Raw genomic sequence first — 26,711 nt, 5'->3', positions numbered from 1 at the left:
GAAACAACTAAAGGGGAAATTATTCTACCGGGGAACAGCACGCTGCAAAGGAAATATTTGCGGTCGACGAGGTGACACCGATATCGACACTATCAACCTCGGAGAAGTCGAGCATCAAAGGAAAAGAGGAAGTCAAATAGCAATCACAGCCATTAGCCTTGACCGAATCGGGAAAACACGAGATAAAAGAAGAAGAGGAGGACTTTCTGACCCCTCGAACCTTTATTGCTCCCGAAGATTCCGATGCCACCAAATCAATGGTCAAAGAGCTGGAATAAGTTATATTGATCGAATACCGGCCCGAGCAAAAGGTATACCTAGGAACGGGATTAAACCCCGAACTCAGGAAGAGGCTTATTCAATTTCTTATTGATAACATAGATTATTTTGCTTGGTCCCATTTAGACATGACATGGATCCCACCGGAGATAACGACATATCGGCTGAGCCTGGACCCCAGGTTCAAATCGGTGAAGCAAAATAGGAGACCCCAGTCCGAGATAAAGCACGCATTCATAAAGGATGAGGTAACTAAACTTCTCAAAATAGGGTCCATTCGGGAGGTGAAATACCCTAAATGGTTATCCAATGTGGATGTAGTCCCTAAAAAAGGGAACAAACTTAGAATGTGTGTAGATTATAAGGATCTAAACAAGGCATGCCCCAAAGATTCTTTTATGCTGCCTAACATCGATCGCATGATCGATGCCACTGCTGGCCACGAGATCCTTACTTTTCTTGATGCCTATTCCGGGTATAATCAAATCCAAATGAACCTGGAGGACCGAGAAAAAACTTCATTTATCATAAATATGGAACATATTGTTATAATGTAATGCATATCTACTCCGTATGTTTTCCTCAGCCTCCCAAGTCGCTTCCTCGATTAGTTGACCCCTCCACTGGACTTTTACTGCAGAAATCCTCTTGGACCTCAACTGTCGAACCTGTTTATCAACAATGCAAACTGGCTCCTCTTCATAACCCAAGCTATTGTCTAGCTGAACTGTGCAGAAGTGTAACACATGTGATAGGTCGGCATGATACTTCCGGAGCATAGATACATGGAAAACCGGATGAACTCTCGCTAGGCTGCGAGGCAATGCAAGCTCATAAGCAACCTCCCCAACTCGTCTCAACACCTGTAATGGGCCTATAAACCTTGGGCTCAACTTGCCCTTCTTCCCGAATCTCATGATTCCCTTCATCGGCGAAACTTTCAAAAGATGGTTTTCACCCACCATAAATGATAAATCACGCTCTTTCTGATCTACGTAACTCTTCTATCTGGACTGTGCTGTACAAAGTCGCTCCTGAATCAACTTTACCTTTTCCAAGGCATCTTTCACCCAATCAGCACCATATAACTTAGCCTCACCGGGCTCAAACCACCCGATGGGCGAACGACATCGCCGACCATATAAAGCCTCAAATAGAGCCATCTCGATGCTGGATTGGTAACTATTATTATAAGAGAACTCGGCCAAAGGCAAGAAACGATCACACTGACCTCCAAAGTAAATCACACATTCCCTGAGCATATCCTCCAAAATCTGAATTGTCCGCTCTGACTGCCCGTCGGTCTGTGGATGAAAGGCTATGTTGAGCTCTACACGGGTTCCCAACTCACTCTGTACTGCTCTCCAGAAATGTGAAGTAAACTGAGGGCCTCTATATGATATGATAGAAATTAGCACACCGTGCAACCGAACTATCTCCTGGATATATATCTGGGCCAACCTCTCTGAAGTATACGTAGTCACAACAGGAATAAAATGTGCTGACTTGGTCAGCCTGTCAACAATGACCCAAACTGCATCAAACTTCCGCAAGGTCCGTGGCAACCCAACTACAAAGTCCATAGTGATGCGTTCCCATTTCCACTCTGGTATAGTAATCTGTTGAAGTAGGCCACCTGGCCTCTGGTGCTCATATTTAACTTGCTGGCAATTTAGACACCTAGCTACATACTCAACTATGTCCCTTTTCATTCGCCTCCACCAATAATGTTGCCTCAAATCACGATACATCTTCGTAGCTGTGATGACCCAAAATATCATCTTTAAATTTAATAATTAATTATGTGTTCTAAGACCTCAAAAAGTACTATTTATCATTTCTCGACTTGCGTGCGCAGACTGTAAAATTTTCCAGAAAGTTTTCTGGTGAAAATAGATTAAAATGTGAATTAGAGGTTTAAAACTCAACTGAGTTGACTTTGGTCAATATTTTGAGCAAATGGACTTGGATTAGTGTTTTAACAGTTCTGGTAGGTCCGTATCATGATTTGAGACTTAGGCGTATGCCCGGAATCAAATTCTGAGGTCCTTAGTCCGAGATACAGAATTTTGATTAAAAGAATTAAAAGTTTAAGTTCAAATAGTGATCGGATGTCGAATTATGTGCAAACGACCCCGGAATAGAGTTTTAATGATTCCAATAGATTCTTATGGTGATTTTGGACTTAAGAGCGTGATAGGAATTTTATTTGGACGTCCGTAGTGAAATTAAGCATGAAATGGCTAAATAGGAATTTAAAGTGTGGAAGTTTGACCGGGGAGTTGACTTTTTGATATCGGGGTCGGAATCCAGTTCTGAAAATTTTCACAGCTCTGTTATATCATTTATGACTTGGGTGCAAAATTTGAGGTCAATCGAACTTGATTTGATAGGTTTCGTCATCGAATGTAGAAGTTGGAAATTCTAAGTTTCATTAAGATTGAATTGGAGCATGATTCGTGATTTTAGCATTGTTTGATGTGATTTGAGGTTTCAAATAAGTTCGTATGATATTTTAGGACTTTTTGGTGTATTGGGTTGAGGTCCCGAGGGCCTCGGGTGAGTTTCAGATGGTTAACGGATAAAAAGTAGGACTTAGCTGCTGCAAAAGCTGCTGCAATGTTTCTGCTGGAAATGCTGTCAAAATCGGGCTGCCTGCCAAAATCGAGCTCCCTGTCAAAATCGGACTCCCTGACAAAATGGAGCTCCCTGAAAAAATTGAGCTCCCTGACAAATCGAGCTCCCTGACCAAATCGAGCTCCCTGACAAAATCGAGGTCCCTGTCAAAATCGGACTCCCTGACAAAATCGAGCTCCCTGACAAATCGAGCTCCCTGACAAAATCGAGCTCCCTGACAAATTGAGCTCCCTAACAAATCTGTAAGTTATAAAAATAGGGGACTTCGTCAAATTTGCCTTTTTAACGAATTGGAGTTTGAGGAGAGGCGATTTTGATATATTTTCAAGGAAAAATATTTGGGTAAGTGATTCTAACTCGGATTTGGTCAATATACACGAACATATCATTGTTTTCACCATTTAATTAGTATTTTGAGATTGAAATTTGGGATATTTTAGAAATCTCATAGAAACGAATTTTTGAGATTTCGGTGTCGATCCGGAGTCGGATTTGAGTGAAACTGGTATATGAGTTAGTTAGTCCCGCTGAGGCAACTTCACTCACTTGGACTCAATTTTCTGATATGTTCTTAAGGGAGTATGTTCCTCAGAGTCTTAGAGATGCATGGCGCGCAGAATGTGAGCAGCTGCGCCAGGGTTCTATGACCGTGTCAGAGTATGCGATCCGATTCAGTGATTTCGCTAGGCATGCACCAGCCTTAGTTGCTACTGTTCGAGAGCGGGTTCGCATATTTATTGAGGGTCTCTACCCTAATATAATATACAGTATGGCCCGAGAGCTAGAGATGGACATCACATACCAACATGTGGTGTCAATTGCTAGGAGATTGGAAGGTATGCGGATCTGGGAGAAGGAAGAGAGGGAAGCGAAGAGACCCCGAGATTCTGGCACATATGATAATTCTCGTGCCCCAGTTGCAGCCCGTCATGGTCGAGGTTATGTGAGTCGTCCTATTCATTCAGCACTTCCAGCATCCAGTGGTATTCCGGCTACTCCCAGACCTCAGGTTCCATATTATGCACCGCCAGTGTCTTCTGTACCTCCTGTACGGGGTGCTTTTAGTGGGTAGTCTAGTAGATCAAGCCCGAGCCAGTCCCAGCAGCCACGTCCTCCGAGGGCTTATTTTGAGCGTGGTGACACTCGTCATATTATGAGAGATTGCCTCATATTTAGGAGGGGTGCACCTCCACAGATTTCTCAGGCCCCACCTATTCCACAGGGCCCTCAGACTTCTCAGGCCATGATTACTACACCAGTTGCCACTTCACATGCACAGCCAGCCAGAGGTGGAGGTCGGGCAAGTAGAGGTCGCCCTAGAGGGGGAGGCCAGGCCAGATATTATGCCCTTCCTGCTAGGACAGAGGCAGTTGCATCTGATTCTGTTATCACAGGTATTATTCCGGTCTGTCATAGAGATGTATCAGTCTTATTTGATCCAGGCTCCACTTATTCTTATGTCTCATCTTATTTTGCCCCGTATTTGGGCGTATCACGTGATTTATTGAGTTCTTCTGTTTATGTATCTACACCCGTGGGTGAATCTATTATTGTACACCGTGTGTATCGATCGTTTTTAATTGTTATCTGTGGTTTTAAGATCAGGGCGGATTTATTATTGCTCAATATGGTAGATTTCGATATTATTTTAGGCATGGACTGGTTGTCGCCCTATCATGCTATTCTGAATTGTTACGCCAAGATGGTGACGTTGGCTATGCCAGGTCTACCACGACTAGAGTGGAGAGGTACCTCGGATCATGTTCATAGTAGGGTTATTTCATTTCTTAAAGCTCAACGAATGGTTGAGAAGGGGTGTGATGCGTATCTGGCCTATGTGAGAGATGTTAGTATTGATACTCCTACTATGGAGTCAGTTCCTGTAGTGATGGATTTTCCTGATGTATTTCCAGCAGATCTTCCGGGTATGCCACCCAACAGGGATATTGACTTTGGAATTGATTTATTACTGGGAACTCAGCCCATTTATATTCCACCATATTGTATGGCCCCAGTAGAGTTGAAAGAATTAAAAGAACAGTTATAGGAGTTGCTTGATAAGGGTTTCATTTGGCCCAGTGTATCACCTTGGGGTGCTCCTATCTTATTTGTGAAGAAGAATGATGGTTCTATGAAGATGTGTATTGATTACCGCTAGCTGAACAAGGCTACAATGAAGAACAAGTATCCATTTCCACGCATTGATGATCTATTTGATCAGCTTCAGGGTGCTAGAGTGTTCTCTAAGATCGACTTACGTTCAGGCTATCATCAGTTAAAGATTCGGGAGTCAGATATCCCGAAGACTGCTTTCAGGACTCGGTACGGTCATTACGAGTTTCTTGTGATGTCATTTGGGCTAACCAACGCCCCAGCAGCATTTATGCACTTAATGAATAGTGTATTTCAGCCCTGTCTTGATTCTTTCGTCATTGTGTTTATTGACGACATTCTGGTGTATTCTCGGAGTCGGGAAAATCATGAACATCACCTGAGGACTGTGCTTCAGACTTTGAGAGAAAAGAAGTTATATGCAAAATTTTCTAAGTGTGAATTCTGGCTTGATTCATTGGGATTTTTGGGTAATATAGTTTCATGCGAGGAGATCAAGGTAGATCCGAAGAAGATTGAAGCAGTGCAGAGTTGGTCCAGACCGTCCTCAATTACGAAAATACGGAGTTTCCTTGGTTTGGCAGGGTATTATCGCCGGTTTGTAAAGGGTTTCTCTTCTATTGCTGCATCTGTGACCAAATTGACCCAGAAGGGTGCTCCGTTCAGGTGGACCGAGAAATGTGAGGAGATCTTTCAAAAGCTCAAGACAGATTTGACTACAACCCCAGTATTGGTATTACCTATAGGTACAAGATCTTATATTGTGTATTGTGATGTGTTGCGTATTGGTCTCAGCACAGTGTTGATGCAAGACAGTAGGGTAATTTCCTATGCATCCACATAGTTAAAGGTGCATGAAAAGAATTATCTTGTACATGACCTGGAGTTAGCAGCTATTGTGCATGCCTTAAAATTTTGGCGGCATTATTTGTACGGTGTCCATTGTGAGATCTACACCGATCACTGGAGTCTACAACATCTGTTTAAACAGAAGGATCTTAATTTGTGGCAGCGGAGATGGTTGGAGTTGCTTAAGGATTACGATATCACCATTCTCTATCATCCTGGGAAGGCCAATGCAGTGGCCGATGCTTTGAGTCGTAAGGCAGAGAGTTTGGGTAGCTTAGCATATTTATCGGTAGCAGAGAGGCCTTTAGCCTTGGATGTTCAGGCCTTGGCCAACCAGTTTGTTAGGCTGGATGTTTTCGAGCCGAGTCGAGTTTTGGCTTGCGTGGTTTCTTAGTCTTCTCTTTATGATCGTATCAGGGAATGTCAGTATGATGACCCTCATTTGCTTGTCCTTAAGGATACAGTTCAGCACGGTGATGCCAAGGAAGTCACTTCTGGAGATGACGGTGTACTACGGATGCAGGGCAGGCTATGTGTACCCAATGTAGATGGCTTGCGTGAGTTGATTCTCCAAGAGGCTCACAGTTCACGGTAGTTCATTCATCTGGGTGCTGCAAAGATGTATCAGGACTTGAGACAACACTATTGGTGGAGGCGGATGAAGAAAGATATAATGGAGTATGTATCTCGGTGTCTAAATTGTCAACAGGTGAATTATGAGCATCAACGACCAGGTGGATTACATCAAAAGTTAGAGATTCCAGAATGGAAATGGGAGCGGATCACTATGGATTTCGTTGTTGGTCTCCCACGGACTCAGCGGAAGTTTGATGCAGTTTGGGTGATTGTGGATAGGCTGACCAAGTCAGCTCATTTCATTCCTGTGATTACTACTTACTCTTCAGAGCAGCTGGCTCGAGTATATATTCGCGAGATTGTCAGACTTCACGATGTACCAGTATATATCATCTATGACCGGGGGTACACAGTTTACCTCACGGTTTTGGAGGGCAGTACAACGTGAGTTGGGTACTCGGGTAGAGTTGAGTACAGCATTTCACCCTCAAACGGATGGGCAGTCCGAACGCACTATTCAGATACCGAAGGATATGCTTCGTGCGTGTGTGATAGATTTTGGGGGTGCTTGGGATCAGTTCTTACCACTTTCGGAGTTTGCTTACAACAATAGTTACAAGTCAAGCATTTAGATGGCTCCGTATGAGGCCTTGTATGGTAGGCGGTGCCGGTCTCCAGTGGGTTGGTTCGAACCAGGCAAGGCTAGACTTTTGGGTACAGACTTGGTTCAGGATGCCTTGGAAAAGGTTAAGTTTCACGATCGACTTCGTACAGCCCAATCTAGACAAAAACGTTATGCGGATTGGAAAGTTCATGATGTTGCATTCATGGTTGGTGAGCGGGTATTGCTCCGGGTTTCACCTATGAAGGGTGTGATGAGGTTCGGGAAGAAGGGCAAGTTGAGCCCTAGGTATATTGGGCCTTTTGAGATTCTTGAGAGAGTTGGAGAGGTGGCTTACAAACTTGCACTACCACCTAGTCTCCCTGCGGTTCATCCGATATTCCATGTTTCCATGCTTCGGAAATATCACGGCGATCCATCTCATACGACTTCAGTTCGGTTCAGTTGGACAACGATCTATCTTATGTTGAGGAACCAGTGGCTATTTTGGATATGCAGGTTCGAAAGCTGAGGTCAAAGAAGATTGCTTCCGTGAAGGTTTAGTGGAGGGGTCATCTGCTCGACGAGGTGACTTGGGAGACCGAGCTTGATATACACAGTCGTTATCCACACTTATTCACCAGCTCAGTTACTTTTTCTAACTCTATTCGAGGATGAACGTTTGTTTTAGAGGTGGAGAATGTGATGACCCAAAATGTCATCTTTAAATTTAATAATTAATTGTGTGTTCTACAACCTTGAAAAGCACTATTTATCATTCCTCGACTTGCGTGCGTAGTCTGTAAAATTTTCCGAAAAGTTTTCAGGTGAAAAATGGATTAAAATGTGAATTAGAGGTTTAAAACTCATCTGAGTTGACTTTGGTCAACATTTTGAGCAAACGGACTCGGATCAGTGTTTTAACAGTTCCGGTAGGTCCGTATCGTGATTTGAGACTTGGGCATATGTCCGGAATCAAATTCCGAGGTCCTTAGTCTAAGATACGGAATTTGGATGAAACAAATTAAAAGTTTAAGTTCAAATAGTGACCAGATGTCGAATTATATGCAAACGACCCGCGAATAGAGTTTTGATGATTCTAATAGCTCTGTATGATGATTTTGGACTTAAGAGCATGATCAGAATTTTATTTGGAAGGTCGTAGTGAAATTAGGCTTGAAATGGCTAAAATAGGAATTTAAAGTTTGGAAGTTTGACCGGGGAGTTGACTTTTTGATATCGGGGTCAAAATCCAGTTCTGAAAATTTTCACAGCTCTGTTATGTCATTTATGACTTGGGTACAAAATTTGAGGTCAATCGGACTTGATTTGATAGGTTTCGTCATCAAATGTAAAAGTTGGAAATTCTAAGTTTCATTAAGCTTGAATTGGAGCATGATTTTTGATTTTAGTGTTGTTTGATGTGATTTGAGGTTTCAAATAAGTTCGTATGATGTTTTAGGACTTGTTGGTGTATTGGGTTGAGGTCCCGAGGGCCTCGGGTGAGTTTCAAATGTTTAACAGATCAAAAAAAGGACTTAGCTGCTGCAATTTTTCTGCTGGAAATGCTGTCAAAATCGGACTGCCTGCCAAAATCGAGCTCCCTGTCAAAATCGGACACCCTAACAAAATCGAGCTCCCTGACAAAATCGAGCATCCTGTCAAAATCGGACTCCCTGACAAAATCGAGCTCCCTGACAAATCGAGCTCTCTGACAAAATCGAGCTCCCTGACAAATCGAGCTCCCTGACAAAATCGAGCTCCCTGACAAATCGAGCTCCCTTACAAAATCGAGCTCCCTCACAAATCTGTAAGTTATAAAAATAGGGAACTGCGTCCCATTTGCCTTTTTGACGAATTGGAGTTTGAGGAGAGGCGATTTTGATATATTTTCAAGGAAAAACATTTGGTTAAGTGATTCTAACTCGGAATTGGTCAATATACACGAACATATCTTTGTTTTCACCATTTAATTAGTGTTTTGTGATTGAAATTTGCGAAATTTTAGAAATCTCATAGAAACGAATTTTTGAGATTTCGGTGTCGATCCGGAGTCGGATTTGAGTGAAACTGATATGGTTAGACTCGTAATTGAATGGGTTATCGGATTTCGTAAGTTTTGCCGGATTCCGAGATGTGAGCCCCACGGACAATTTTTTAGCTAATCGGATTTCATTAAAAATGTAATATTTTCTTATGAAATTGATTTCTATAATTTTTGTTGACTGTATCGAATTAATTATGACTAGATATGAGTCGACAGGAGTCGTAAAATTAAGGAAAAAGCATAATACTTGGTTAAATTGGAGCAAGTCGAGGTAAGTGACTTGTCTAACCTTGTGTGGGGGAATTTTCCCCTAGAATTGATATTGATGTGATTATTGAAATGTGTTGAAAGTCGTGTACACGAGGTGACGAGTGTGTACACGGGCTAAATGTGAAAGATTATATTTTTAAATTGTGTAGATCACTGTTGCGCATTTATTAAATTATTTTATCTTGTTATATTCTTCATCATTGGTCTGAGATATATACTTTAAATTGTTTGACCTTTTCCTGCTAATTGTTATACCTGTTTAGTTGAAACTTGATTTCTTTTACTCTGTGGATTATTTGAAGGGTGATTTTCTTTAAATTAAACATTATTAATATGAAGTATTTGACATTTTTAAATTTGATATTGAATGCAACGTAGTAAAGATTTTTAAATATTATTTTCCTGAATTATTTATTCTTGAATATTTTTGTAAGATTTTTGTACTCATTGTGATGGAGCCGTGAGCTCTTTATTGTGAAAAAATATTATTGATGATTTATTTTGGCAAGAGCCGTGAGCTCTTTATTATGGAAAAATATTGTTGTTGAATTAGTTTTGACAAGATAAATTAGTTGAGCACTTGAGGTGCAAATTGTGATATATTGTGATATTGATACGCATGCGGTGGTATAAGGTCTGGGTATTGAAACGCATGTTGTGAGATAAGGGTGGCTTGATACGCATGGCTAATAGGGAAAACTAATGGAAGTCATGCGGTGTGTGATAAGGATGGCTAAAACGCAGGATGCTATTTCGGGAAAAATATTTTCTTTAAAATAAATTGTGAAGGCTCCCGCGGTGAGATAAAAAAATGTGATATTGTAAATTTATTTATGATTTGGGACTATGAGGCGGTACCTCGGGAGTGCCCTTGTTGATATTGATTTATGGCCGCTGTTGCCTTGATTATTTGTTGTGATTTTCTTAATGTTGAAAGGAAATTATGTTTTGTTTTCACGAGATATCATTTTCCATTATTTTGCGTAATTAAAAGGTGACATACTACTTGATTCATTTTCAATGTTATTTTATTTTACTATATTGTTAAACATTTTACCATGCCATTATTATATTCCAGTAGGGCCTCACCTGACCTCGTCACTACTCTACCGACGTTAGGCTTAGCACTTACTGGGTACCGCTGTGGTGTACTCATACTACGCTTCTGCGCGTCTTTTTGTGCAGATCCAGGTACATCTTACCAGCCTAGACGTCAGTGAGTTACCTGCGTACGGAGACTTCGAGTTATATCTGCCAGCGTTCGCAAACTCCGGAGTCCCCTTCTATCATTTTATGTTGCTTCCTTATATTTTATTTAGACCTTGATATATAGAGACATTGAGAATAATTTCTTAGAAGCTTGTGATTTATTTCTATCGGGTTTTGGGAGTTGAAATTGTTTGAATTGTAGTTTATTTATTTCAGATATTTATTATTATTCCGCATTGTTAGGCTTACCTAGTTTTAGAGACTAGGTGCCATCACGACATCCTACGGAGGGAATTTTGGGTCGTGATAGTAGCACCCGGATGAATAGAATACCGAGAACTGTGTGCCTCCTCTAGGATCTTTTTCCTCAGTCCATCCACATTAGGAACACATAAACGATCCTGGAGTCGCAGAAAACCATCCGCTCCAATAGTAACTTCCTTGGCACCACCCTGTAGTACCGTTTCTCGAAGAACCATTAAGTGTAGATCATCATACTGGCGAGCCTTGATCCGCTCATATAGTGAAGACTGAGCTACAACGCATGCAAGAACTCGGTTGGGCTCTGAAATATCCAGCCGCACAAGTTTGTTGGCCAAGGACTAAATATCCAAAGCTAATGGCCTCTCCTCTGCTGAAATGAAGGCCAAACTACCCATACTCTCCGCCTTTCTACTCAAGACGTCTGCAACCACATTTGCTTTACCCGGATGGTATATGATAGTAATATCATAGTCTTTCAGTAATTCTAGCCATCTGCGCTGCCTCAAATTTAGGTCCCTCTGCTTGAACAAATGCTGCAAACTGCGATGATCAGTGTAAACTTCACAAGACACCTCATAAAGATAATGCTTCCAAATCTTAAGAGTGTGAACAATCGCAGCTAACTCCAAATCATGTACCGGATAATTCTTCTCGTGGGGCTTCAACTGACGTGAAGCATATGTAATAACTCGCCCTTCCTGCATCAATACACAACCCAAGCCAATGCGTGAAGCATCGTAATACACTGTGTACATTCCCGAACCGGAAGACAACACTAACACTGGTGTTGTAGTCAATGCTGTCTTGAGCTTCTAAAAGCTCACCTTACAATCATCGGACCATCGGAACGGAGTACCCTTCAGGGTTAATTTGGTCAAAGGTGCTGCAATAGACGAAAAACCCTCCACGAACCGATGATAATAACCTGCTAAACCCAAAAAACTCTTGATCTCAGTCGCCGAAATAGGACGATGCCAATTCTGAACGGCCTCAATCTTTTTGGGATCAACCTTAATACCCTCGCCCGACACAATATGCCCCAAAAATGCTACAGACTCTAGCCAGAACTCACATTGGGAGAACTTAGCATATAGCTTTTGTTCCCGCAATATCTAAAGCACTACTCTCATATGATGCTCATGCTCCTCCTTACTGCGCGAGTAGATCAAAATGTCATCAATGAAGACAATGACAAACGAATCAATATATGTCCTGGATACCCTGTTCATCAGATCCATAAATGCTGCCGGGGTGTTAGTTAAACCGAAGGACATCACCAGAAACTCATAATGACCATATCTAGTCCAAAAAGTAGTCTTCGGAACGTCCGAATCCCGAATCTTCAACTGATGGTACCCCGACCTCAAGTCGGTCTTAGAGAACACCCTAGCACCCTGCAACTAGTGAAATAGATCATCAATACGCGGCAACGGGGTACTTGTTCTTAATAGTGAATTTGTTCAATTGGCGATAATCAATACACATCCGCATTGTTCCATCCTTATTCTTCACAAATAATACTGGTGCACCCCAAGGCGATACACTCGGTCTGACGAACCCTTTGGCTAGAAACTCCTCAACTTGTTCTTTCAATTCTTTCAGAGCCATCCGATATGGTGGGATAGATATAGGCTGGGTACCTGGAGCCAAGTCAATAAAGAAATCAATATCACGATCAGGTGGCATACCTGGAAGATCTGAAGGAAATACATCGGAGAACTCCCGAACTACATGCACTGAATCAATAGCCGGAGTCTCTGCAGTAGTGTCCCGAACATAGGCTAGATAAGCCAAACAACCCTTCTCAACCATGTGTTAAGCATTTATAAAAGAAATAACTCGACTAAATGAACTAACAGACGAACCCTTCCACTCCGGCTTAGGCAATGCTGGAATAGCCAAGGTAACAGTCTTAGCATGACAATCCAGAATAGCATGATATGGAGATAACCAGTCCATGCCCAGAATAATTTCAAAATCGGTCATCTCAACCAATAAGAGATCTGCTCTAGTTTCATAACCACATAATGTAATAATACAGGACCAGTAGATATAGTTCACAATAACAGAATCGCCCACAGGAGTGGACACATAAACAAGAGTACTCAAGGACTCACAAGAAACACCCAGGAATGGAGCAAATAGAGATGACACATATGAATACGTAGATCTTGGATCAAATAATACTGAGGCATCTTTGCGGCAAGCAAAAATAATACATGTAATCACGGCATCTGAGGCCTCTATATCTAGTCTGGCCGGAAAAGCATAGAACCGAGCTGGAGTGCCAACTGGCTGGCCTCCGCGTGGCTGACCTCCACCTCTAGGACGGCCCCTACCCCCCTGTCCTCCACCTCTCGATGGTCGGACTACTGTGGAGCAACTGGTGCGGTAATCATAGGCTGCTGACCCTGCTGCACTGGTCTACCCCGCTAGCTAGGGCAGAATCATCGCATGTGACTGGGATCCCCGCACTCATAACAACTTTTCGGTGCGATAAGCTACTGACTAGAAGTCTGGCCCTGGTGACCTGAATACCCACTAGAAGAACCTTGAATAGCTGGTGGGTGATAAGAACTCTTTGGTATAGCACTAAGATAGGGTCGCACTAGAGCACCTCGAGGAGGCGGTGGTGCTGGATATGGGGGCCTGCTGGACTGCCCTCTCTCGAACTGACCTCTTCCCCTAGACGAAGCACCTCTGAACTCTCCAGAATACCTAAACTGCTTATCTCTAGTAACCTGCTCTCGGTTGCGCTGACGTACACCCTCAATCCTCCGGGCTATCTCCACGACTAGCTCATAAGAAGTACCCATCTCAACCTCTCTAGCCATAGTGGCCTGAATGCCAGTATGTAAACCCGCAACAAACCTCCGCACTCTCTACGCCTCAGTAGGGAGTATCATAAGTGCATGGCGAGATAACTTAGAAAACCTCGCTTATAATCGGTCACTGACATCTGACCCTGCTGGAGCTACTCAAACTGAAACCGCAACTCTTCCCTCTGGGAGGGTGGAATATACCTATCCAGGAAGATACGGGTGAACCTGTCCCAAGTCATGGGAGGAGAATCTGCTGGTCTGCTATGAATATAAGAATGCCACCATTTACGGGCTCTACCCTCTAGCTGAAAAGTAGCAAAGTCTACCCCATGAGACTCCAATATCCTCATGTTGTATAGTCTATCCTTGCACCGATCAATGAAATCCTGGGGATCCTCATGTCTCTCATCCCCAAAGACGGGAGGATGTAGTCTAGTCCATCTGTCCAATAGTTTCTGAGGATCGGCGGCTACAGCTGGCCAGGGCTCAGGTGTAGCTGCTGCCCCTGGCTGGGCTCCACCCACGGGTAGTGCACCCTAGGTCTGATATACATCAGCTGCCTGTCCATGAGCCTGCGCGGTAGGGGTCTGTGCTCCCCCTCCCGCCTGAGATGTGGCTTGGTCTGCCGAAAATAAATCGGCCTGAGTCATATTATCCATGAACCGCAGCATACGACCCATGACATCCGGAAATCTCGGTGGAGATGTGAAATCCACCGGAGCTGGCTCTGCCACAGGCACCTCACCCTGCTCCTCAATAATGGGATTCTCTACTGGACCCACGGGCGGCATAATTGGAACAGTCCTGGGACGTCCTCGCCCTCTACCACGGGCTGGAGCCCTCCCTCGGCCTCTAGGAACTAGGGGAGTAGCTCTTCCCTGGTTTGGAGCCTCATTAGAGCGCGTTCTCACCATCTGTGAGAACTAAGATAACGATATTTAGTACTACATTAATTGCACGATGGAATATGAAGAAAGGTAGTTTCCTAACACCCCATAGCCTCTCGAAGATAAGTACAGACGTCTCCGTACTGATCCGCAAGACTCTATTAGGTCTGCTCATAACTTGTGAGACCTACATGAACCTAGTGCTCTGATACCATGTTGTCACCACCCAATTTCACCTATAGGTCGTGATGGCGCCCAACACTACAGCTAGGCAAGCCAACTAATAAATTAAACATATATCGATAAAATTTAACTCCAAGAAAATAATAAGACACTAAATTCTACCAATGTGTATGCCGAGACCTGATGTCACAAGTGTATGAGCATCTAGTAGGTTATACAAAAATTCAAATATTGTCTGAAATGAAAATAGACAGAATTAAAAATACAAGAAGAGATACTGGTAGCTGCAGGAAAGCTCAGAAAGACGCCCCTGGATAACGAGGATGTGCTATGATAGGTCCTCCACTAGTATCTATCTCAGATCCTGCACAAAGAATGCAGCAAGTGTAGCATGAGTACGTAAACAATGTGTACCCAGTAAGTATCAAGCCTAATCTCGAAGTGGTAGAGACGAGATGACCGACTTTGACACTCATTAAGGGTCAACAATAATAAATAGAATAAATTATAATTATTCAAATTAGTATGATTCACAGAGTTAACAATAATTTTATTCATTTAGCATAAATAATAAAAATCCTTCAAATGCAATAATTTCTAATCTATTAATTAAATCCTTCAATTTCAATAAAAATTCCAATTTATCAAATAGCTATACAAGCTGCAATTCAATATCAATAAATTTTTAATTTATCAAATAGCTTGACAAGCTGCAATAAACTGTCCAAGTATCGTGAAATTTTTATTATCAAGCACGATTTCTGCCGAGGTCGTACGACCCGATCCAGAGTTTCGTGTACACTGCCGAGGGACGTGCGGCACAATCCATAGATGCATCTATCTTGCCGAGGCGTTCGGCCCGCTCCACAAGAAAGGAGGATATTTTCTTATGTACCTCCGGAATGAGAGTATATTTCTTATAAGATAAATTCAGAAGGAAGAATAATTTTTCTTAACAATTAATAAATTTAAATAGAAGAATCAAGTATATGAGATTTCCATCCTTTAATATTTTTATCTAACAATTCACAATATATATATCAAATGATATTAATTAAACAAAGAATACAATTTATACAAGTAATTTGTGCTTTGAGTCCTAAACTACTCGGACTTCAACATTAATAATAGCTACGCAAGGACTCTCGTCACCTCGTGCGTACATAGCCCCCATAATTAGCAATAATTATTTAATTTTAATCACCTATGAGGTAATTTCCCCCTCACAAGATTAGACAAGAGACTTACCTCGTCTTGCTCCAATTTAATCCACTAGTAGACCTTTTCCTCGATTATCCAACTCTTTCTGGCTCGAATCTAGCCAAAATAATTCGATACAATCATTAAAATTTATAGGAATCAATTCTATAATAAAATATTATATTTTCAATAAAATCCCGAAATTAATTAAAAATTCGTCTGTGGGGCCCACGTCTCGGAATCTGGCGAAAGTTATGAAATCCGACAACCCATTCAATTACGAGTCCAACCATACCAGTTTTACTCAAATCCGAGTACGAATCGATACCGAAATCTCGAAAATTCGTTTCTATTAGATTTCAAAATAATTCCCAAATTTCAATCCCAAAACACTAATTAAATGGTGAAACCAATGATATATTTGTGTATATAGACTAAATCCGAGTTAGAATCACTTACCCCAATGTCTTTCCTTGAAAATCTATCCAAAATCGCCTCTGCTCAAACTCCAATTTGTTAAAAATGTGAATGGGACGAATGTCTTCTTTTTATAAAACCGCTCAGACATCCTTCGGAACTAGGCCTCAAATTGGGCCTCGATCGTGGCTTTGATCATGGCCCTCGAGTCTAGGCCTCGATCGTGTCTTTGATCATGGCCCTCGAGTCTAGGCCTCGATCGTGGCTTCGATCACAGGCTCGAGCCTGGACCTCGGTCATGGCCTCGATTATAGCATCGAGCCTGGTCCTTCGATCATAGCCTCAATCATGGAATCGAGCATGAGCCTTCGATTGTGACCCTCGATCTTGGGTCTCGATCCTGGCCCTCGAGCCTTGCCTTCGATCCTTCGATCATGGCCCTCGAGCTGGACCTTCTATCATGGCCCTCGAGCTGGACCTTCGATCATGACTTCGATACATAAGCTCGATCCTGAGCCTCGTCAACCCTGGGCTCGATATCTGGGCTCGACCACAGCCCAGAATGTCCAACAGAAGAGGAATAATTGCAGCAGCTTCTTAAGTCCAACCTTTGATCCGTTAACCATCCAAAACTCACCCGAGGCTCTCGGGACCTCAACAAAATATACCAACAAGTCTTAAAACATCATACGAACTTATTTAAAATCTCAAATCACATAAAACGACGCTAAAATCACGAATCATGCTCAAATTCAAGCTTAATGAAACTTAGAATTTCCAACTTCTACATTCGATGTCGAAACCTATCAAATCAAGTCTGATTGATCTCAAATTTTTCACACAAGTCATAAATAACATAACAGAGCTATAAAAATTTTCAGAACTGGATTTCAACTCCGGTATCAAAAAGTCAACTCCCCGGTCAAACTTCTAAATTTAAATTCTTGTTTTAGCCATTTCAAGCCTAATTTCACTACGGACTTCGGAATAAAATTCTGATCACGCTCCTAAGTCCAAAATCACCAAACGGGGCTGTTGGAATCATAAAAAATAAGTTTCAGGGTCGTTTGCACATAATTCAACATCCGGTCACTATTTGAACTTAAACTTTTAATTTTTCATCAAAATTCCATATCTCGGGCTAGGGACCTCGGAATTTGATTCCGGGCACCAAGTCCCAAATCACGATACGGACCTACCGAAATTGTCAAAACACAGATCCGAGTCCGTTTGCTCAAAATGTTGACCAAAGTCAACTCAATTGAGTTTTAAAGCTCTAATTCACATTTTAATCTATTTTTCACCTAAAACTTTTTCGGAAAATTTTACGGATTGCGCACGCAAGTCGAACAATAATAAATAGTACTTTTCGAGGTCTTAGAACTCAGAATTAATTATTAAATTTAAAAATAACATTTTGGGTCATCACAAATGTTTTAAAGGGGGGAAGGATGTTACATCCCGTAATTTAATATTAGAATTAGTCGTAGTAATCCATACGAGCTAGAAGGGATTAATACCATTCATGAGATTATACAGGATTTATGACTATGTTATTGTAAGACTCCGTAAGTTTAACAACATTGATACCGTTAGATATTATGTTAATGTAGTATTTTCTTTTAAGTGGAGCATTTTAGTAAAAGTTTTATAAGTATAATTTTGGATAGTTACCATTATTACTATTTTCGGATATGATAAATTATACACCTAGTATGAGAAAGTTTATGAGATTTTCTTTATTGTAAAGATATAAACTATTTTCTCACAAGAAAAGAAGGTTATCTTTTTACCATTTTAAGAATTAAGCGTACGAGAATTTTTACACTTTTTATGAGATTAGGAAAATTATAAGTTGAGAAAATATATGTATTTTTTTTACATGAATGTATTAATAAAATAATAAGTATATGTATTTATTTTATATGGTACCATATGACCATGATAGTGTGATGTATAAAGTGTATTAAAAATAAGTAAAATTTTAAGTAATTTGAGACAATTCTTAATTATGCGGGTAATTGGTTAATTACCGAGTAATGGGATATTACCTAATTATCTAATAAGTGAATAAATATTAAACTTCCCCACCCTCATCCCCACGTGGAAGCAAGCCACATCCTAAAGAAATGACTCTTAGTCATTTCTTATTAGGTGGCAAACTAATGTGAAGTTTTACACACTCATTTCATTCTTAATAATTTCCATATCAAAGACACTACAAGGAAAAGTGGGGGATGTTAGCTATTCTGATAAGTTTCAACAAATTTCCTTCTCAAGACATTATAATCTTAGCAATCCTTATAAATTTTTAACACAATTTATTGCCACTGATTCCTATAAACATTATTATTTTCTAATCAATATTCTTGGAAGTGTAGTTTTTGTGTTAGACCATTGGGCATCACACGGTAATTTTTCCTTGGAGCTTTGCCTTATTCAAAAGGCAAGCCATTTGAGGCCTTTCTTTAAGCTTTTGATGAGGCCGTGTGTCTTTTCTTTCTTTCAGATATGCCTTTATTCTATACAGTAGTTATAGTCTACTTATGTTTGGCAAGAGCAGTAATATTTTGAACGCATAGTTGACACTACTTTGCGCTCTTCTCCTTCTTCATCCAACCTATGTATACAAATATTATACGGATTTTCCCTACTTCGATCCGCCATTATATGCTTTATCACGTTTGACGTGTGTTGGAGGGATTGTCAAGAGAATCGGCTCAGGTATGTTAAGTCTAATCCTTCATTTTGGCATGATCCAAGTAACGATACATAAACGTAATGTTATTCCATAAGTGGTTCTACTCTTAGCAGTTAAGGATGTCCATGTTATTCATTCCTGTAAAGTTATATTCAAGTATGTTTAAGTATGTTGCTAAATCTATATTGATGTGTACGATAAAGATATTAATGTTTATAATATAGTGAGACATGTATCTTCATGCTAACGATACATAAACGTAATGTTATTCCATAAGTGGTTCTACTCTTAGCAGTTAAGGATGTCCATGTTATTCATTCCTGTAAAGTTATATTCAAGTATGTTTAAGTATGTTGCTAAGTCTATATTGATGTGTACGATAAAGATATTAATGTTTATAATATAGTGAGACATGTATCTTCATGCATTTACCACTGTACTATGGCCGGTCGGGCAGTTACCACTGGTTGGGCAGTTATGTATCATTATTTATCACCGGTTGGGTAGTCATACATATTCATTTACCACCGAGCTACGGCCGGTCGGGCAGTCAGGCATTTACTACCGAGCTATGGCCGGTCGAGCAGTTATATATTTACCACCAGGCTACGGCCGGTCGGGCAGTTACACATTTACCACCGCGCTACGGCCGGTCGGGCAGTTACCACTGATCAGTTGGGTAGCCATGCATCATACGATATGGATAGTAGTCTCAAAGAGAAGCATTGTATATATGTAAGTATAATAAGTATGCATATACGGTGGCACTTCAGAGATTCAAGTTGATTCTTATATGTCTTTAATTAATGTTGACTTACTGTTATGTTTCAGTTCTGCCTTACATACTCAGTACATTATTCGTATTGATGTTCTTTTGTTGGGGACGCTGCATTCATGCCTGCAGGTATAGATAATCAGTTTGACGAGCCCTCATACTAGACGAGATTGGTATTCAGTGAAGGATTGGTAAGACTCCACCTCATTCGGAGTGTAGCCGAGTCTATGAGTCATCGTGTCAGAGTTTTTCTACATACTTATGGGTAGGCAGGTACCCTGTACCATTTGATGTCAAATAATCCTAGAGGCTTTGTAGATAGAGGTCCATTTTGTACAGTATGTTAGAGGCCTTGACGACCCATATGTATTCATGTTTTAAGAACGATAGTTTATTGATACAGTGTTGCCTACTTATAGTTATACATTACGAGTTATGGACATGTTGGCCCATGATAGTTGCAGAAGAAAAAAATGAGTTACAGAGTGGTTCGCTCGGGCCAGTACGACACTGGGTGCTAGTCACGCCTCCCCAAGTTTGGGGCATGACAAAGTGGTATCAGAGCGTATCGTGTCCTAGGGAGTCTACAAAGTCGTTCCTAGTAGAGTCTCACTTATGGATGTGTTGCACGCCACATTTATAATTGAGAGGCTATGAGGCATTTAGGAAATGTTACCCTTCTTTTGTTTCCGGATCGTGCCATATAGCTGAGTCGTAAGAAGTCAATATGAAGCTTTCGCTAGATTTCGTATGCACCAGAGGTGCAGGTATTACAGTAGAGCTTTAAGGCGTAATATGGAAGGGAGTATATGAAAGAAACAAAAGATACGATGCGAGATTGAAAGGTAAGTAAGGTAAAGGTGAAGAAGATACGAGATATTCAAGTACAAGAGATTGTGAATAGTCGGAACTTCAGATAGAGTTTGGATTTTAGTTTAGTCTACAGAGGAGACCCTAGAGAAAATATTTGTAAATCTCAAAGAGTTAACATTCGAGGACGAATGCTTTAAAGTGGGGAAGGATGTTACATCCCTTAATTTAATATTAGAATTAGTCGTAGTAATCCATATGAGCTAGAAGGGATTAAGACCATTCATGAGATTATATAGGATTTGTGACTATGTTATTGTAAGACTCTGTAAGTTTAACAATATTGATACCGTTAGATATTATCTTAATGTGGTATTTTCTTTTAAATGGAGCATTTTAGTAAAAGTTTTATAAGTATAATTTTGGATAGTTACCATTATTATTATTTTCGGATATGATAAATTATACACCTAATATGAGAACGTTTATGAGATTTTCTTTATTGTAAAGATATAAACTATTTTTTTACAAGAAAAGAAGGTTATCTTTTTACCATTTTAAGAATTAAGCGTACGAGAATTTTTACTCTTTATATGAGATTAGGAAAATTATAAGTTGAGAAAATATATGTATTTTTTTTACATGGATATTTTAATAAAATAATAAGTGTATGTATTTATTTTATATGGTACCATATGACCAAGATAGTGTGATGTATAAAGTGTATTAAAAATAAGTATAATTTTAAGTAATTTGAGACAATTCTTAATTATGCGGGTAATTGGTTAATTATCGGGTAACAAGACATTACCTAATTACCTAATAAGTGAATAAAGATTAAACTTTCACACCCCCATCCCCACGTGGCAGCAAGCCACATCCTAAAGAAATGACTCTTAGTCATTTCTTTTTAGGTGGCAAACTAATGTGAAGTTTTACACATTCATTTCATTCTTAATAATTTCCATATCAAAGACACTACAAGGGAAAGTGGGGGACGTTAGCCATTCTGATAAGTTTCAACAAATTTCCTTCTCAAGACATTACAATCTTAGCAATCCTTATAAAGTTTTAACACAATTTCTTGCCACTGATTCCTACAAACATTATTATTTTCTAATCAATATTGTTGGAAGTGTAGTTTTTGTGCTGGACCATAGGGCATCCACACACTATTTTTTCCTTGGAGCTTTGCCTTATTCAAAAGGCAAGCCATTTGAGGCCTTTCTTTAAGCTTTTGATGAGGTCATGTGTCTTTTCTCTCTTTCAGATGTGCCTTTATTCTATATAGTAGTTATAGTCTACTTATGTTTGGCAAGAGCAGTAATATTTTGAACGTATAGTTGATACTACTTTACGCTTTTCTACTTCTTCATCCAACCTATGTATACAAATATTATATGGATTTTCCCTACTTCTATCCGCCATTACATGCTTTGTCGCATTTGACGTGTGTTGGAGGGATTGTCAAGAGAATCGGCTCAGGTATGTTAAGTCTAATCCTTCATTTTGGCATGATCCAAGTAACGATACATAAACGTAATGTTATTCCATAAGTGGTTCTACTCTTAGCAGTTAAGGATGTCCATGTTATTCATTCCTGTAAAGTTATATTCAAGTATGTTTAAGTATGTTGCTAAGTCTATATTGAGGTGTACGATAAAGATGTTAATGTTTATAATATAGTGAGACATGCATCTTCATGCATTTACCACCGTGCTAAGGTCGGTCGGGCAGTTACCGCCGGTTGTGCAGTTATGTATTATTATTTACCACCGGTTGGGCAGTCATGCATATTCATTTACCACCGAGCTCCGGCCGGTCGGGTAGTCAGGCATTTACTATCGAGCTACGGCCGGTCGGGCAGTTATACATTTACCACCGCGCTACGGCCGGTCGGGCAGTTACACATTTACCATCGCGCTACGGCCGGTCGGCCAGTTACCACTGATCAGTTGGGCAGCCATGCATCATACGATATGGATAATAGTCTCAAAGAGAAGCATTGTATATATGTAAGTATAATACGTATGCATATACGGTGGCACTTCAGAGATTCAGGTTGATTCTTATATGTCTTTAATAAATGTTCACTTACTGTTATGTTTCACTTTTACCTTACATACTCAGTACATTATTCGTACTGACGTCCTTTTGTTGGGGATGCTCCATTCATGCCTGCAGGTATAGATAATCAGTTTGACGAGCCCTCATAGTAGACGAGATTAGCATTTAGCGAAGGATCGGTAAGACTCCAACTCATTCGGAGTGCAGCCGAGTCTATGAGTCATCGTGTCAGAGTTTTTCTATAGACTTATGGGTAGGACGGTACCCTGTCCCATTTGATGTCAAATAATCCTAGAGGCTTTGTAGACAGAGGTCCATATTGTACAGTAGGTTAGAGGCCTTGACGGCCCATATGTATTCATGTTTTAAGAACGATAGTTTATTGATACAGTGTTGCCAACTTATAGTTATACATTACGAGTTATGGCCATGTTGGCCCATGATAGTTGCAGAAGAAAAACATGAGTTACAGAGTGGTTCGCTCGGGCCAGTACGACACCGGGTGCTAGCCACGCCTCCCTAGGTTTGGGGAGTGATAGTATGAACCCTGAATATATGAATTATGTGAATTATTGGGAGGTGACGCACATGCTAGGTGACGGGCATGTGGGCGTGCACTATAGAAATTGTGACATAATTGTTTCTGTGGAATTTTGTAGTTAAATAATCTTGGCATTCTCCATGCGATTTTTTGTGTTAAAGAAATTGAGCTGAAAAGCATATTAAAAATTATGTTGAGCGTATGTGCCAGTATTTTAGGACCCACAGAGGTCATACTGTTGTGAATTATTTATTTTAAATTGAAAATTTATACTCAGTCATACTCATTTCATTACATATCATATCTCAGCCTCTGTTGTTATTCATTGATATATCATATCATCATGTTTGGGCTATTCTCATGACATTGTGAGCCCATGAGAGAGAGACTGGAGAGATTGATGACTAAGGGAGGCCTGAGGCCTGATTGTGAGGATATTTTTGGGTTCGGGCTACACGCCGCAGCAGGCCATGTTGGCTTTATATATATTATTACTATTATATGGATCGGGGCTGCCATCCTACAGCAGGCCTTATTGGCTTATTATGGCATGTGAGTTGTCCGTGCAGATTCCGATATGATATTATAGCACGTGAGTTGTCCGTGCAGCATGTGAGTTGTCCATGCAGATTATAGCACTTGGGTTGTAGGAGCCCCTCCGGAGTCTGTACACACCCCCAGTGAGAACAGGTACCTACTGAGTGTGAGTGCCGAGTGCTAAGTGACTCGGAGGCATGAGTGATTGTGAGGTATGCCCGAGGGGCTGTTTACGAGTGATTGAGAGGTAAGCCCGAGGGGATGTTTATGAGTGATTGTGAGGTATGCCCGAGGGGCTATTTACGAGTGATTGTGAGGTAATCCCGAGGGGCCATATACGAGTGATTGTGAGGTCTGCCCGAGGGGCTGTTTATGATTTTATCACTGAGTTGCATCGCATTGGCATGCACACATGACATACAAGCATAAAGATGTATTTTTCCTCATGTTGTACATCATTCATGATTTCTCACACATTTTGATAGATGGGCATAATGATGCATTTGTTTTACACTGGTTATCTGGAAAGGAAATGAAATATCTTTCTTATTTTGGAAAAGATTTTTGGGAAAATTAGTGTTTTCAAACTTATTCATACTTTTGGCAACTTCGGTAAACGATTTGGGTTTTCACTGATGTACTTGAAAGGAAGAACTATTTTTTTAAAATCGTGATTTAGCTTAGCATTTTATTTCCGAGTTACTTCTGGTATTATTTGTTTTACGTTGTTATGGACTGTTGTGGACTATTGGTTTTAGACCCGACCTTGGTAGAAACTCGTCACTACTTTCAACCTAAGGCTAGGTTTGTTACTTACTCAGTACATGGGGTCGGTTGTACTGATACTGCACTTCTGCACATTGCATACAAATGTTGGTTGTTGTTGTTGATGTGCTTGATGGTTGCGGGATTTGAAGATGTACCTGTGTTCCTATTGTAGCTGCCTCTTGTTCATGGTAGCCATAGATTTATAAAAGCTCTGTTTATGTACTATTCAAACAGACTATGTATTAATTTTATTTCCGCTTTTTAAACTCAATTTTTAGAAGCTCATGATTTGTACTACCAGTTCTTGGGGAAATGTAATGGTTTCATATATTTTCTTTAATAATTGTCTTTTTAAATTACATTGGAATTGGATAGTAATAGTTGGCTTACCTAACGGGGTTGGGTTAGGTGCCATCACGACTAGTTGGATTTTGGGTCGTGACAACGACCCTCCCATGCTTATTTATATTTTGAAACTAACCCTTGCAGGAGTTTGATCGTCAACAGGGATGGATTATTCAACACAAAGCCTTAGGCCTGAAATCACGCATTGCACTCTTTTTCCCTTAGACCGGTTTTATCCCAAATGGGTTTTTTGGCAAGTTTTTAATGAGGCAATCATTGATCGTGCTAACTTAGAACAATTCAACAGTATCCGAGGTCTCTTTACAATCAACCTTGAATACTGAGGGGAATTACCCTCGAATATATCAAGTAAGTTCAACTAATTATCAAGCTCGATGCAAGGAAGTTACGTTATAACAACAGGGTTTCGATAGGAACAATTGTTAGAGCCAAATGGTCAAAATGAACCATGCTCTTGTATTCTGCTCGATCCCTAGTACAAAACATAAACACATGTATAATGAATGATATAAAGAGGAATTTCTTCTTTGTCGATACTTCACGTCTCAAAATCCTTCCTCTATTTTATTAAGCCTACAGGCTACATTACTTCGAGTTCGAGCAAGCACTCACTCGACTACTAAGCCTACGGGCTACTCTTATTTCGAGTTCGAGCAAATACTCACTCGACCATTAAGCCTACGGGCTACATTACTTCGAGTTCGAGCAAGCACTCACTCGACTACTAAGCCTACGGGCTACTCTTATTTCAAGTTCGAGCAAATACTCACTCGACCATTAAGCCTACGGGCTACATTACTTCAAGTTCGAGCAAGCACTCACTCGACTACTAAGCCTACGGGCTACATTACTTCGAGTTCGAGCAAGCACTCACTCGACTACTAAGCCTACGGGCTAATCTTATTTTGAGTTCGAACAAATACTCACTCGACCATTAAGCCTACAGGCTACATTACTTCGAGTTCGATCAAGCACTCACTCGACTACTAAGCATACGGGTTACTCTTATTTCGAGTTCTAGCAAATACTCACTCGACCATTAAGCCTACGGGCTATATTACTTCGAGTTCGAATCACTCACTCGACTAATAAAGCCTACGGGCTACATCACTTCAGACCTTGAAGTTGACCTTCGACCGATGATAATTGGGCTCAAGCAGCCTCTTTCTCTGTAGCAAAGCGGTCCATACCTTCTTTCCACTTCAAGGACTCCGCCTTTATCACATCGACCTCCTCACGGAGCTTCCCGATCATCTCAAGATTTTGATGTAGCTGTGAGACCGAAATATTAGCCACCATTCCAGTATCGATCCCATAGACTTTAATAATATCATTACCTGCTCGGTCAGATCGGTTTGATCTTGGTGAGCCTTGGCCAACTCAGCTCGAAGGTCCTTGATTTCCTCTCCCCTTTTCCCTAAGAGGAGTTTAAGGGCATTCCTCTCCTCCGTAACCAGTTGAAGGTCAGCATCGTATCGACGCAGTTCGGCTCGAGACCAAGAACATGCTTCTCGATGAGCCGCTGCGGCCTACGAAGAAAGAAGAAAAGAAGTTAGAAAAGAATAGCAAACATGAAAGTGGTATCAACGAAGGGAGTTAGAGCTTACCCGATTTAGAGCTTGTTGCACTTCACAAAAAAGGCGTGACAAATCACTAGGGCCAGCAACATCCTCGACACCAGTAAACAAATCACAGAAGGGGTCCTCCCCTTCATGGGATCGGTTTATTTCGAGGGCCCCCAAAGCTTGGGCTTCCCGAATTGCCCCTTCGAAAAAGGCAGGAAGAGTGGGCGA

This window comes from Nicotiana tomentosiformis, chromosome 2 (assembly GCF_000390325.3).
Source record: "Nicotiana tomentosiformis chromosome 2, ASM39032v3, whole genome shotgun sequence".
NCBI classification, from domain to species: Eukaryota; Viridiplantae; Streptophyta; class Magnoliopsida; order Solanales; family Solanaceae; genus Nicotiana; species Nicotiana tomentosiformis.
The sequence above is the reverse complement of the archived record's forward strand: the minus strand, read 5'-3'. Positions refer to the sequence as shown.